The sequence below is a fragment of the Anguilla rostrata genome, chromosome 4 (genome assembly GCF_018555375.3).
Source record: "Anguilla rostrata isolate EN2019 chromosome 4, ASM1855537v3, whole genome shotgun sequence".
Taxonomy (NCBI): Eukaryota; Metazoa; Chordata; class Actinopteri; order Anguilliformes; family Anguillidae; genus Anguilla; species Anguilla rostrata.
Window position 1 is genome coordinate 25762966 of NC_057936.1, and position 12380 is coordinate 25775345.

The 12380-nt window shown below is 41.3% G+C and overlaps 1 long non-coding RNA gene across 1 annotated transcript; it reads right to left on the reverse strand.

Annotated features, from left to right (window-relative positions):
- Positions 1-811: 811 nt before the first annotated feature.
- Positions 812-2780, reverse strand: LOC135253026 (uncharacterized). The gene is made up of 3 exons (XR_010329518.1): positions 2446-2780; positions 1878-1993; positions 812-835 (listed from the first exon to the last, which is right to left on the reverse strand). It is a non-coding gene; the product is annotated as an uncharacterized LOC135253026 (long non-coding RNA).
- Between the last annotated feature and the right edge of the window lie 9600 nt (positions 2781-12380).

Consider the following 12380-nt stretch of genomic DNA (forward strand, 5'->3'; position numbering starts at 1 on the left):
TGCCTTTTCAGTCTTTAGTGAACAGCTAGTTAGATAAGCACTGGTGAATGTTATGATGCACATATTTGCTTTGTTCAACAGTCTGAAAAAATGCATTATTACTAAAAGCTTATTTGTTAAAAAGAAAATAATTTCAAGTCAAAATATAATGCCTCAGTAAAATCTTTTTTGACATATCAATAAGAAACTCAAGTTGCTTCTTGCATAAAGGACATTGTTGCTAACCTTTGCTGATACATTTGCTTTGAGACTCGTCAAATCTACAGCATTTTAATTCTTCAATACAAAAATCTTCCATTAAAAATTCATTTTTGAAGATCCTTTAATGGTTGTTAGATTGAGGTTTTGCCATGTACTAAAGAAGGTTAATTAAGAGTCCTAAAGTTGAACAGTGGCTGATATATAATAAACGTTGAGTGTCTAGTCGATTGTCACGATCAAAGCGAAACCTCCAATCACTTTTTCTTTCCACTGTCAGCAATGGCTTCAGTCCCAGAGTTTGAGGGGAAAAAAAAAAACAAGACAAGGTGATGTCAATCCCCCCTAGACGATTCTCTAGATAGTGCCTGGATGTTTACATTGCCAGATTCCTGTGGAAAAGGGCTGTTGCCACAGCAGATAAGGTGAGGAATGTCTTGTGACAACCTGGGTTTTTGAAAATAAATCCAAGACACAGCCAGGAATGTTAGAGCCGGGTCTTTATGTAGAACACAAGAGTCTGTGGAAGCTTTGAATTTCAGCTCTTCGGAGTTGGAGGGAAAGGCTGTAGAGACAGTGGACTGGCATGCTTCACATACACTCCTCCTTCCTCTACCTTTACTTCATACACTTCTTGCTAAAACAGACAAACACATAAAAAACATGAGTATAGATTATATTTCTGTCAATTGTTTTGCTGCCTGTGTGTCATACAATACATATTTCTGGTCTCCCCTGGGCTGCCCAATGTCTGTCTACTTTGTAAACTGAAGTTAATTTGCAATTTGGCATGGTTTCAGCATTGTTGCCTTATACTTGTTACTTTTGCCATTATTTTTGTTCATAAATAGATTGCTCAATTGAAATTGAATGAACAGGCTTGTACATTAATTTTGAAAGTGATAAGACAAGTCGCTGGAACTGGAGGGATTTAATCTTTAATCTCACTGAACAGAATCAGCCCATGTTCTATGCCAGCACAGACAAGCATGAAGTTCACAATTTATTAGCTGGTCAAAAGACAGATTACAGCTTGACCCCATGGAGACAAGACAATATAGTACATAATGTCATCACTATTTCTATACTTGAAGCATCTATTCATTTAAAGTTTTCAAGTTGTTTTGCAGTATTGCTATAGGGATTTTTATAGTTCAGTCTCTTATGTGACAAGCTACACCTTGGCATGTCTTGCTATTGCCCTCACAGTTAATTAATGGACAAGTGTTTCCCCTCACCTTTAAAACTAATTTAATTTACATCTAATTTTGTTAATTAAACCTCATAAAACTCATACTTACAGCCATATGGATATTGACAGGACATGAGGAATTGGCATGTTTTTATGACAAAAGTCACCTTCAGTTACAACATCACCATAGCTACCGTAGCTTCTGAACAGACAACTGTACAATTCACAATACAGTTCCCAAACAGAGTTGTTTCAACCAATGTCATTTAGGGGTATAGAGAGGGACAAGTGAAGCTCAGAAGCTAGACATGTAGGCTGTATAAGACGATGTACACCTATAGAAAACACACAAACACAAATGTGCATCCATACACACAAATGCACACACATTCACACATGCACGCACACTCAAACGCACACTTTGGCTCAGGTACCATAGCATTTGGCCTGTGAGGACACGTCATAACATCGCTAAATCTCGGCCCACCTGTAAACCTGTCTGTGACTTTCCTGTCCTGATGTTGAAGTCATAATCATGCCAGGGACAGAACACCTGTAGCACTCCATCAGCCTCTTCAATGTCTCCCTCGCACAGTGGGCCCCCTGTTATAGTCACAAATAGGGTTCTGTACAACTCTTCTGACACATTTTGGTGCAGTTTCACAAAACCAGACAAAGTTAGGACCACTCAAAGTGGATTTTGAGTGCTTTTTCAGTTGCTTTTTAGGTTACTGCACTGGTGAAAGGGTTTTAATTGACTGTAACAACAACAAAAGGTATCAGACTATTCACCTTAGTTATATTTCTATTATACGGAGGAATATACGTGGTGACGTATTCCAAAGTGCCTGCTTTAGCCACATTTAAAATAAAAAGAAACATATGCAACGTTCATCTTGTCCAGATAGACAACCAGCGGAGACGGCCCGCCAGCGTAAACCGAATGGCATTTTATAATGGTTAAAATTAGCGTTTGTAGTTGAGTGTTTACGAGGTGTCGCTGATTTTGCAAGGCGGGCTAGGAAGTAGTTGAAATTTTAATGATACATACGTACATAAAGATTCCATATCCCGCAGGTAACACAATGCATCTTTTAGAAAAAACAGGGAAAAGAGTCCGGTAACCTACGTACGCACGCGCTTTCAGCCACCCCTAACGTCTGGTTTTCTCCGCGTTTAGCGTTTAACGTCAAAACACCGCAAAAGAGGTAAATCTTACTTTTATTCTCATATAAAGGTTATCGCTAATATTTACAACGTTTTATATAGCTACATTGTCGTTCTATTTAAAAGTTAGTGTAAAATAACAACCGATTGTAAAAACACTCCGTGGATTTTGTGTTTTTAAATTGTAACCGACACGGACGTAGCCTATATTGAGCAGCCTGATTTCACCTTACCAGCGTGAGCGCAGCGAGCATCCATAGCAAAGAATTCCCCCTGTATGAAGAAGAGGCACACATCCGAGTTGTGGCCGAGAGCGGAGTACACCAGTCGGCATTGTTTCTTGGAAAGCTCCGTGACTGGGCCTATTAACCTCCATAAAACGGCATTAAGTGTGTTCTCATCAACACTTCCAGAAGCCATCAGTAACTGCAAACAGCCTTTTGTCTGTTATAAGTAAACAAAGTCCTTAATTTATCTTCCAACGGACAGAAATGCATAAAACAAATAACTGTAGTGTCACTGGCAAGGAAGTAGAGCAGCAAATAGAGTAAACATTGCATTGGATGGCTACTACGAGAAAGGTTATCTCCATAGAAGGATATCTGTCTCATTGAATTATTGTATTTAGCTGGTTAGCCAATAGCATTGCAATTTTATTAAATATAAAATGTCATCATTATAAACTGAATTGATTCTGTACCACAGCTATTTAAAACGTACTGATTGCTAACCACGTCATCGCAATTGTGTTGTAGGCTACTATTTGTGTTGTACTACGTTAATTTTTTATTCTCTTCGATTTTAAAATTTTTTATTATTACCATTCAACTAATTAGGCTACATTGTGCAGTTTTGCATTTCAGTTATGAAGACTACAGTTGAGATAAAATACAATTAACATTTAATTTAACATGTACAGAATATCGACACTGTTTGATGGTTTGTTGACAAATCCTTTATTAAATAATTACAATGATGCGGCAATATTTCGTACTTCATTGACCTTATTGGCTTACCAGCCAGGATGCAGTCACTCGTTACGATTAGCTTTTCCCTAAGGAACAGAATGTTATTTTATATACACACAATGGAACATTGCACCTAGATTTTTATTAAAAACGTGTTTCAGCTATATTTCTCAAATTGTTATACAAGCCATCTGGTATGGGCGCTAGTCAGTGTTTACAGTGTTTTTGGTGTATAGCCATAATAAAATTAGCACTTGTGTATTTCATGGCATTATTTAACACATCTGCATTCTATTATCTCTCTGATGTGAGCAGTTTTATAGAATCTTTAATGAAGGAACAATGCAAATACATCTGCTGTTTCCAGGGTAACTGCAATTTTGAGCTTTTTATTAATTCAACAAAACTTTTTTTTCCAAAACAAAAATAACCACTCTCGGGTCAGGTAAAGGTAGTTTAGTTAATTTGTTGCAAAAAATAATGCGACAAATTAACAAAACTACTTTTACCTGACCCAAAATTGTTGTTCAAACATGTTTTCATGTATATAAGCAAACTTCTACATTACATTCAGTATGCATTGTGATAGAGTGTAGTGTCCAGTGATGAATTGCACATTGCTGCTATCAATACCCTTATTTTTCTTGCAGGACCTTGCCAAGCAAACCTCTCAAACCCTAATCCCAAACCTGAAAACAGATACAACTGTCTAGCCTCTGCTTTTAGAATGTCTGGGCCAAGCAACATAAAATAGGTGCTCCATAAACATATCCTATAGCAGCAATTATTTAATGGAGCACTTATAGTTTACACATTTATCAATTAGGCTACAAATTATAAAGGTTTTGATTTGTGTAAAAGTTGAGGTCATTATCTGGCCAGCCTGCAGTTAGTTTACAATCTAGAAAATTTAGTGAAAAAAATATTCTTTCAGTATTCAGTAGTTTTCAGTGTATTTTTATCAGTGTAAGTTTATCCGTAGGTACCACTGTGTAGCTTTTTTGTACCAAACTGCTGAAGCTATGTGGGACAGGGCCTGGTTTGTTCCTCAAAAGGAAATCTCCCAGGAAAACTAGGACCGTGTCCAAAAACGGCCTCCTGTACTGCATCCTCAAAATATGTCTATTAAACATACTGCCTACTGTTTAGTGTATTTTGTTGACGTCCTGCCCCTTTGTAATAAAAAGGCCCCGCCTCTTTCTCTCTGATTTATGGTTTACTTCCACAGAAGTGTGCTCCCAAATACACTTAGGGAAACTCCGGAAATAAGTATATCATCCAGGGATTTTAAATACACTACTGTGTAGAGAAAACTTTGCCTACCTAACAACATTCTCATCCAGTGTACTCAACTTACATACTCAGTAGGCAAGTAAGCTGTTTCCGACATGGCCCTGGTTACTGTTGAAAGTTGTGTTGACGGCCATTAGGGGGCAGTTTTCTTAAGTAAATAGAATGCCCTGGAGTAGAGAAGGGGGTGCTCTTCTATTAGAAATGTAGCCTATTGTATGCGAGATGTTAAACCAAGGTTCTTACTCATTTCACCCACTATGAGTAGAGTAGAGTAGAGTAGTGGAGTGGAGTGAAGTGGAGTGGGGAAGAGTAGCGGAGGAGAGTGGAGTGGGGTGGGCTGGGGTGGGGTAGAGTAGAGTAGCGGAGGAGAGTGGGGTGGGGTAGAGTAGAGTAGCGGAGGAGAGTGGGTGGGGGTGGGTAAAGTAGCGGAGGAGAGTGGGGTGGGGTAGAGTAGAGTAGCGGAGGAGAGTGGGGTGGGGTGGGGTGGGCTGGGGTGGGGTAGAGTAGAGTAGTGGAGGAGAGTGGGGTGGGGTGGTGTAGAGTAGGGGAGGAGAGTGGGGTGGGGTGGGGTAGAGTAGCGGAGGAGAGTGGGGTGGGGTAGAGTCAGAGTACGGAGAGAGTGGGGATGGTGATGGAGTGGAATGGAGGGACACAGTGTCAACAGCTGCCGGCTGTGGTGTCGACTCAAGTGAGTGATACTCAACGCTTTCCTTCTGTAGAGCAGAGTGAAGAAGAAGCATATCCGATGTATGAAGTATAACATATATAGCATTTGATACGATAGATGATTTGTGGTTAGTCGTCTGTATCCTGGGTGCAGCATTACATGAAGCTTTGTTGTGCATGGTGCTTGATTCATTATAGGAGCTTTTAATAACGATTCAGTTAGTCAGACAACCTCTATGAAGTTACATCAGAATTAGATAAGCTAGTAATGCCTAAATGACAAAACATAGGACAAAAGCATTCACAGAGCAATTTACAAAAAACGTTTGTGCACAGAAAGGTTTGTACACTTTAAATTTAAAGTGCAGTACAATACATTTGGAGCTTAAAAAGGGTTTTTGACGACCTGTATATATCAAGTACACAAAGAGGACAGACATTGTGCCTTTACCTGAAGACCTATCAAAGAAATCCATGCCAAATTTGCATTAGAAAACAATTTATTTGGTACCTTACCTTCGAAGGTACAGAAGGCATCAATACTTACTAGGCATGTTTTCTATATTTATTAATCAGCTAAGAAATTCATATGCAAATCACATGTGGTATGTATGTCTAAACCCTGCCTCAAATAATGTAGCCTACTTTCCAGTTTTACGCCTATTTGATTGTGCCAGTGCATTGTATTGCTTGATGGGGTTTATGTACAGTGTGACACAAACAGACATTGGCTGAGCTGGGTTGAGAAATTGGGAAGCAGGCTGTCGTGGGGGTGTGTTTGATCAGGAAATAAAGGGAGCTGTGATAATGTCACAAATTTGGATTACTTTTGGACCTCAGAGTAGGAAAATAATCATTGTAATTCCATATGGTGAAGGGGAAATCACACAGAACAGAAAGAGCTCGGTAGTCAACGCTTCTGAATCCGTGAAATTTCAGGATAATACGAACGGATGATTTACTGGAAACAGCACCTCAGATGGTTCCTGGTTAGAGCTAACTGTTACAGTTAAAGGGGTGTGATTTATAATGTGTAAATAATGGCCCTGGGGTCAGGACCTCTAATTTGTCCCTCCATGCAGGCCTTCGGGCCTGAAAGAGCCCATGCACACTGCTGGTGGACCCATTCACGGGCGGCGTTGTGCCAGTGTTGAATGATGGTTATTAATGGAAGGGGAGGTGGAAGTCTGCATTCTTTAATAGGTAGCTGCCAATTTATTAAATTGGAAAATTAGGAATAATTCATTTTGGGACATTTAAAAAAATATAAATACACTCATGCTTGTTTTCTGTCATTGTATTGCCACACTGCAGTATGCAATTACTGAGAAGTGGGTATTAACCGTACTGAGAGAGATTACCACATTCCTTGGTATTTCACATCGGAAGGAAGGTGTTAATGATGTTTGAACAAGCCTTTCCACTGCCGGCCTGCAGTTTACGATGCCAGTGATCTTGTGCATGTCATGCAAGCATCGCGTGGCTGTTTGAAATCGACCCACTTCATGAGAAATTATGGGACATTGCTGGTGTTCAGTCTGTCACCCACAATGCTCTGTTGTGCAGTGGGATGAACGGGGCTTTGAAATTGCCCTTACATCATGGCGGGCATGCGTCCAGTGCTCCCCTACTCCGACGTGTTAGTAACATATGAAACGGAAAAATGCAAAGCTCCAGACTGGCTAAAAAGGACAGAATTACCCTACTTCCAAAAATATTTTCATTTAAAAAAAAAGAATAAAATGCACAGTAGAAAACAGTCAAGTAGAAAAAAAAAATGACATGCAGGGTCAGCAAAACTAGTAATAAGTGGAAAAATTCAGCTCTTACAGAACAGCAAACTGCTGAATGTAGTATTTCAAGCCTGCTTTAAAGTAAGGCTACTCCTGAAAATTGCCGTTGTGTGCTTTTTTTGTGAGGGCAAATGTGGCCTCTCTAAAATCTGTTCTTCCTACACCACAATGAGGAAGCTCAGACGTGATATCTGGCTGCCAGTGAAGCTCAGGCTCATCCATCAATGACTTCCTGCAGGTTCCCCAAAACACTGTCTTCTTCCCAGCAGCTGCCCTCCAAGGGCTCCTAACTCACCGGCCGGCCCTGGACCACGGGCCTTCCAAAAAGTGTGGTTTTCATTTAGATGAACTGAACGCTAGCTAATGGCTTGCATCGGTGCCAGCAAAAGCAGCAGTGAGCGCGCTCCATGCCTTTGTGCCTCGCTAGCGTCCATAGGCAAGGAGACAAATAACACCCTCAGGCACCCATGTATGAAGTAATGGCTGACCCTTTTTGATGATGTCATCGCCAGCTGAAGACGACCGGATTGGTTGAAATGCATTGCTGCGTACCTCACTAAGCGCAGGTAGCTATAGCCAATTATCGATTGTCTGTTCGTTATCCATCTGTTTGGAGTATTAGCTGTGCATTCTATGTCTTGTATTACATTACATATGTAAGTTGCTTACTTTCTAAGAAACCTGTACCTCCACCATTTTTATTGTACCATTAATGTGACCTCCTGATACCTTATATTGCCAAACATTACATAGTTGTACAGGGATTTCAACAGGAAACAAACTTCAGCTTTGAACTCTAGTTTTGAGGTCACTTCTCTTGGGTTACATATAATCTATTTGGGTTCTGTTTAAATAGTGCTATAAACTTTCTGTAAGGTTCTTATATCAAAATGTGCATTCAATGTAACCTTGGTCTGGACCCCTTTCTTCAGTGAAAGCACTCAGCAGGGGCTTGAAATCCAGCTCACCTCAGTAAGACCGCCAAATTTAAATCTGCTTATTTTGGAGTTGCCTGCTAAAAAAGAAAAAAGTGATTCAAAAGCAATAACAGAGCTTATTTGTCTTTACACCTCCCCCCAAAAAAGAGAAGAGAAAACAGTGTAAGAAGATATGTGTGAGATCATAGCCCTGTCATAACGGTAGGAGGCCCTGTCCACTGTGCCCTAGGTGGCCTCATGAATGAGGAGGTGATGAAATAAACAACAGAGAAGCCATCTACTCCCTACTAATCTTTCATTCTCAACACTGAATGAGTACATTTCACAGGAAAATATATATGAGTCACATATTTACTACACTAGGTGCATTCAATTAAATGGTACTATTCATCACACAATGTACAACTATACTAAACCTGACTTGTGTACTTTGGGCTATTGGATGGCTTATCCTGTCAAATGTTGACATGTTAACATTGGAACAGGATATATCACCAAGCTACATTTAAAACAAAGTGCAAGGAATCAATTGCAGGTACAGAAAATACTACATAATTAAGAAATAACTGAAACAGTTATATAGCTGCTATTATGTTGTAATTATATCAACAGTAAACTTATATTTCGGATCAATCAAAATGGACAGCTGGTATTGGATGGTGAATGGGCTTGGAAAGGATTAAGAGATGGTTACCTCCGCCAAGGAGGGTATGTAATGATGTCCATCCATCCATTTTTTAGTATCTGGAAATGTAACGGCAGGATTTCCATGATTGCTGTGCTTATTCATTTTCCCAAAAGGGAGAAACTCGTTGGTTTTGGTGACCCCTGAATTTAGACGGGATATATTACATTACTCTTACAGGATTGCACTATCACCATGTATAAATAACGGCAGATCCCCTTGATCATTACTTCAGGGAACAACCGTGTTTTGGACCCTGATTTACGTTAACACTAACACTCTTACAATTTTGTATTGATAAATCTAAAAATAGCAATGGCCAGAGTGCCATGAAATTTGCTGGGCACATTCATGTTCCCAAGAGAAAAAAAAAACCTGTTGATTCTGGTGACCCCATGACCTTTCCTCTTTAGCACCACCATCAGACAAAACATATCTGGAAAAGTAATGACTGAATTGCCAAGACTTTTGCTGCATACATTCATGAGAGGGGAGATTGTTCTGTTTTGGCGGTGGTCTACTGAGTGCATTCTTTCCAGTTTTGTTATGAGATGAGTGACAAAGACCTGTTTTGAGACTGCACTCAGCGCTGTACACTGGCAAAGAACTGGACACGGCATATATTTCACAATAAGATCAACAGCTCCAATAACTCTGAACTGAACTCTGAAGAAAAGAAGGATGTCTCTTTTGTCACGGTGTATTTAGATGTACTGCAATTGTAAGTTCCAGTACATCTAAATTTTAATTTATTTGACCAAGTGCCCCTTCAAAACCTTTCCCTTCATGTGCCTCATTTCTTCTGTCACTAGTACCTTATTTTTTTCCATAATGAGTGATGGCACACAGGTGGTTTGGCCCTGCTGACAAATGAATGAAAGTAGGGTTTTGGGCTGAGTTAAAGGAAGCATCCGTTATGTGGTTTGAAAATGGGTTTTGGATGCATAGGGCTGCATGATGAGGGGATAATTGCGGGTCTCCTTTTCGCCCTGGACCCAGCTCCGTCTCTGATGCAGGTCTGTTAAAAAGATCAGACTCAGACTCATTCCTGATTCATCCTATCATCATTCATAATAACCTCCAGACCTAACGTTGCTTGTTCTGCGCGCCTCTGTCTGACAGCCGCCTTCTGCTTGATTCCGGAGTCTTCGCACATGAGCTGGAGCAATTCTGTTGAGGAAAACAGGATCCGCTGCTGCAAAACAAGGCGGAATATGGCCAGGTGTTATTCACTATGGGAAAAGGAAGGAATACTTCACAACTGATTTGCAACACTAGCCTGTGATGTGCATTATGATATTGTGGATTTTAAATCATAGCGGGAATGGGAAAATGTTTGTATAAGTAATGGGAATGACCTCTGAACGCAATTCTTGATGCAAAAGAATGGCTGTGATCATCGCATCATTTAAATATTTCAGTTCTGATTTCCATGAAATTATTGCCTGCTCAGCTGACCTACTTTCAGCAGAGGCTAGAATGTAGCCCAAGGTGCTCCACATGTGTGAATACATTTGGCATAATCAACCACCAAACGAGCAAAAACTCTTACATTTTTAGAGTAAACAAATAAAATTGTTGCCTTCTGGGACATGTAAGTATGTTGTTTATTTAACAGTGAGCAGGCACAATCAGGGTGCCAGTGCAGCAAGAAAGATGGAAAAAACAGCTCTGATGCAATGGAAGATGAGCTACGAAGACTGAGTGCCACTTTCTTCCGTGGGGGTTTGAGAGTCTGGTTATTCAATGGGACGAGACACATCGTGACCATGCCATCAATCTTCTTCTTAAGAATCTGAAGGCAGAGACGACTTGGCAGTGGTCTGGTGCTTGCACAAAGCCTTGTATAAATTGGGAAGCAGTAGGGCTGCAAAGTGGCCCGTGGAGGGGTGTAAAGCTGCCGTGTTCCAGTCTGCCGCTCCGCAGGTCAGCTGGCGGCTGCAGCTGCCGAACATTCGCCATTCGTTTAGCCAAAGCCGTGCGTCCCAGGTACCGTGGTGCCACACATCTCTCCTAGGTTACGAACCCCCTCAAGTCCGGCACCGTTCGCCACAGGGGACACCGGAGATGCTCCGAAAAACACCTCCTCGTCTAGGTGGCAGAAGGATCTGGCTGTTTCGGGCACTCTCGCCTCTGGCTCTCGCTCAAGATAAACCAAAATGAACAGCAGACTATCTGCAGGGGAAAATCCACTGGTCTGACATAATGTTGTTTACATTTGATTCGATTTGCGAGAGCATTAACTCCAGTGTTTACTTCTTTTTTTTTTGCTTGAATCGGACATCTGCTGCCAACTCCACAGCTCCTGTAGTTGGGACAGATGTCAAAATGAGCCTTTTCTTTGGGACACATTAGAAAGCTGAACAAATTTCCTAAAGTTTCACCCCCTTTCCACTCATTAATTTAAAGTTGACGTGCTATGACAGAGAGAGAGAGAATTTTGTGCCAGCATTTTGCAAACTGACACTACAGCGGTCCGTTAGAAAGGCAGCACTTTTCATCAGCTATTCTGCCTTTTCTTAAAAAACTGATCCTTGTCTCTTAGCAGCTGACTGTCCATGCCATTTGCTTTCAGGGTATTTTCATCTTGTGCAATGTTTATCAGTGCTTTTCTGAGTTAAAAGCAGAGATGACATGACCAACCATCTTTGGTGGTGTACAGCTGGATTCAGCTGGTTGACGGCTCCCCTGTCTGCAGACTATCATCACACAGTCTGCTGGGAAACCAGGAGGACAGCACTGCTTAACACTGGCTAGGCTTTTACTGGAGATACCAGGAATGACTCCCAAGAGCCATCTATCCACTTTCTGACCGCTTAGCCCAGATCAGGGTCACAGTGCAGTCTGGACATCCCTCTCCCCAGCAACATGCACCAACTCATCCCAGTGAATCTCAAGGTAATCCCAGGCCAGCCTGTGGATAAAATCCCTCCAGCGTGTCTTTAGTCTGCCCCTGGGTCTCCTCCCCGGTGGTCTTGCCTGGAACACCTCCAGAGGAAGGCGCCCAGGAGGCATCCTTGTCAGATGCCCAAACCACCTCAACTGACTCCTTCCAATGCAGCGAGAATGTGGAGAATAAGCCCTGCCACCCTACAGAGAAACCCCATTTTAGCCACTTGTATTTTCAATCTCACTCTTTTGGCCACTACCCATAGCTCCTGACCTTAGGTGAGAGTAGGGACGAAGATCGACTGGTAAATCAAGAGCTTTGCCTTTCAGCCCAGCTCTTTCTTCACCACCACTGTCCGATACAATGCCCGCATTATTGCAGCCACTGCACCAAGATGGCGGTCACTCTCTGAATTCCTTTTTCCCTCACTTGTGAATAAGACCCTGAGATATTTGAACTCCAGCACCTGGGGCAGTTTCTCCCCTTTTACTCATGAGCTAATGGGGGAAAAATAGTCTGACTAGCTCAATGGAAAAAGGTGTAGTTTACATTTAACTCAATTCTAAATTACTGTCCTAAATTCAATCAAA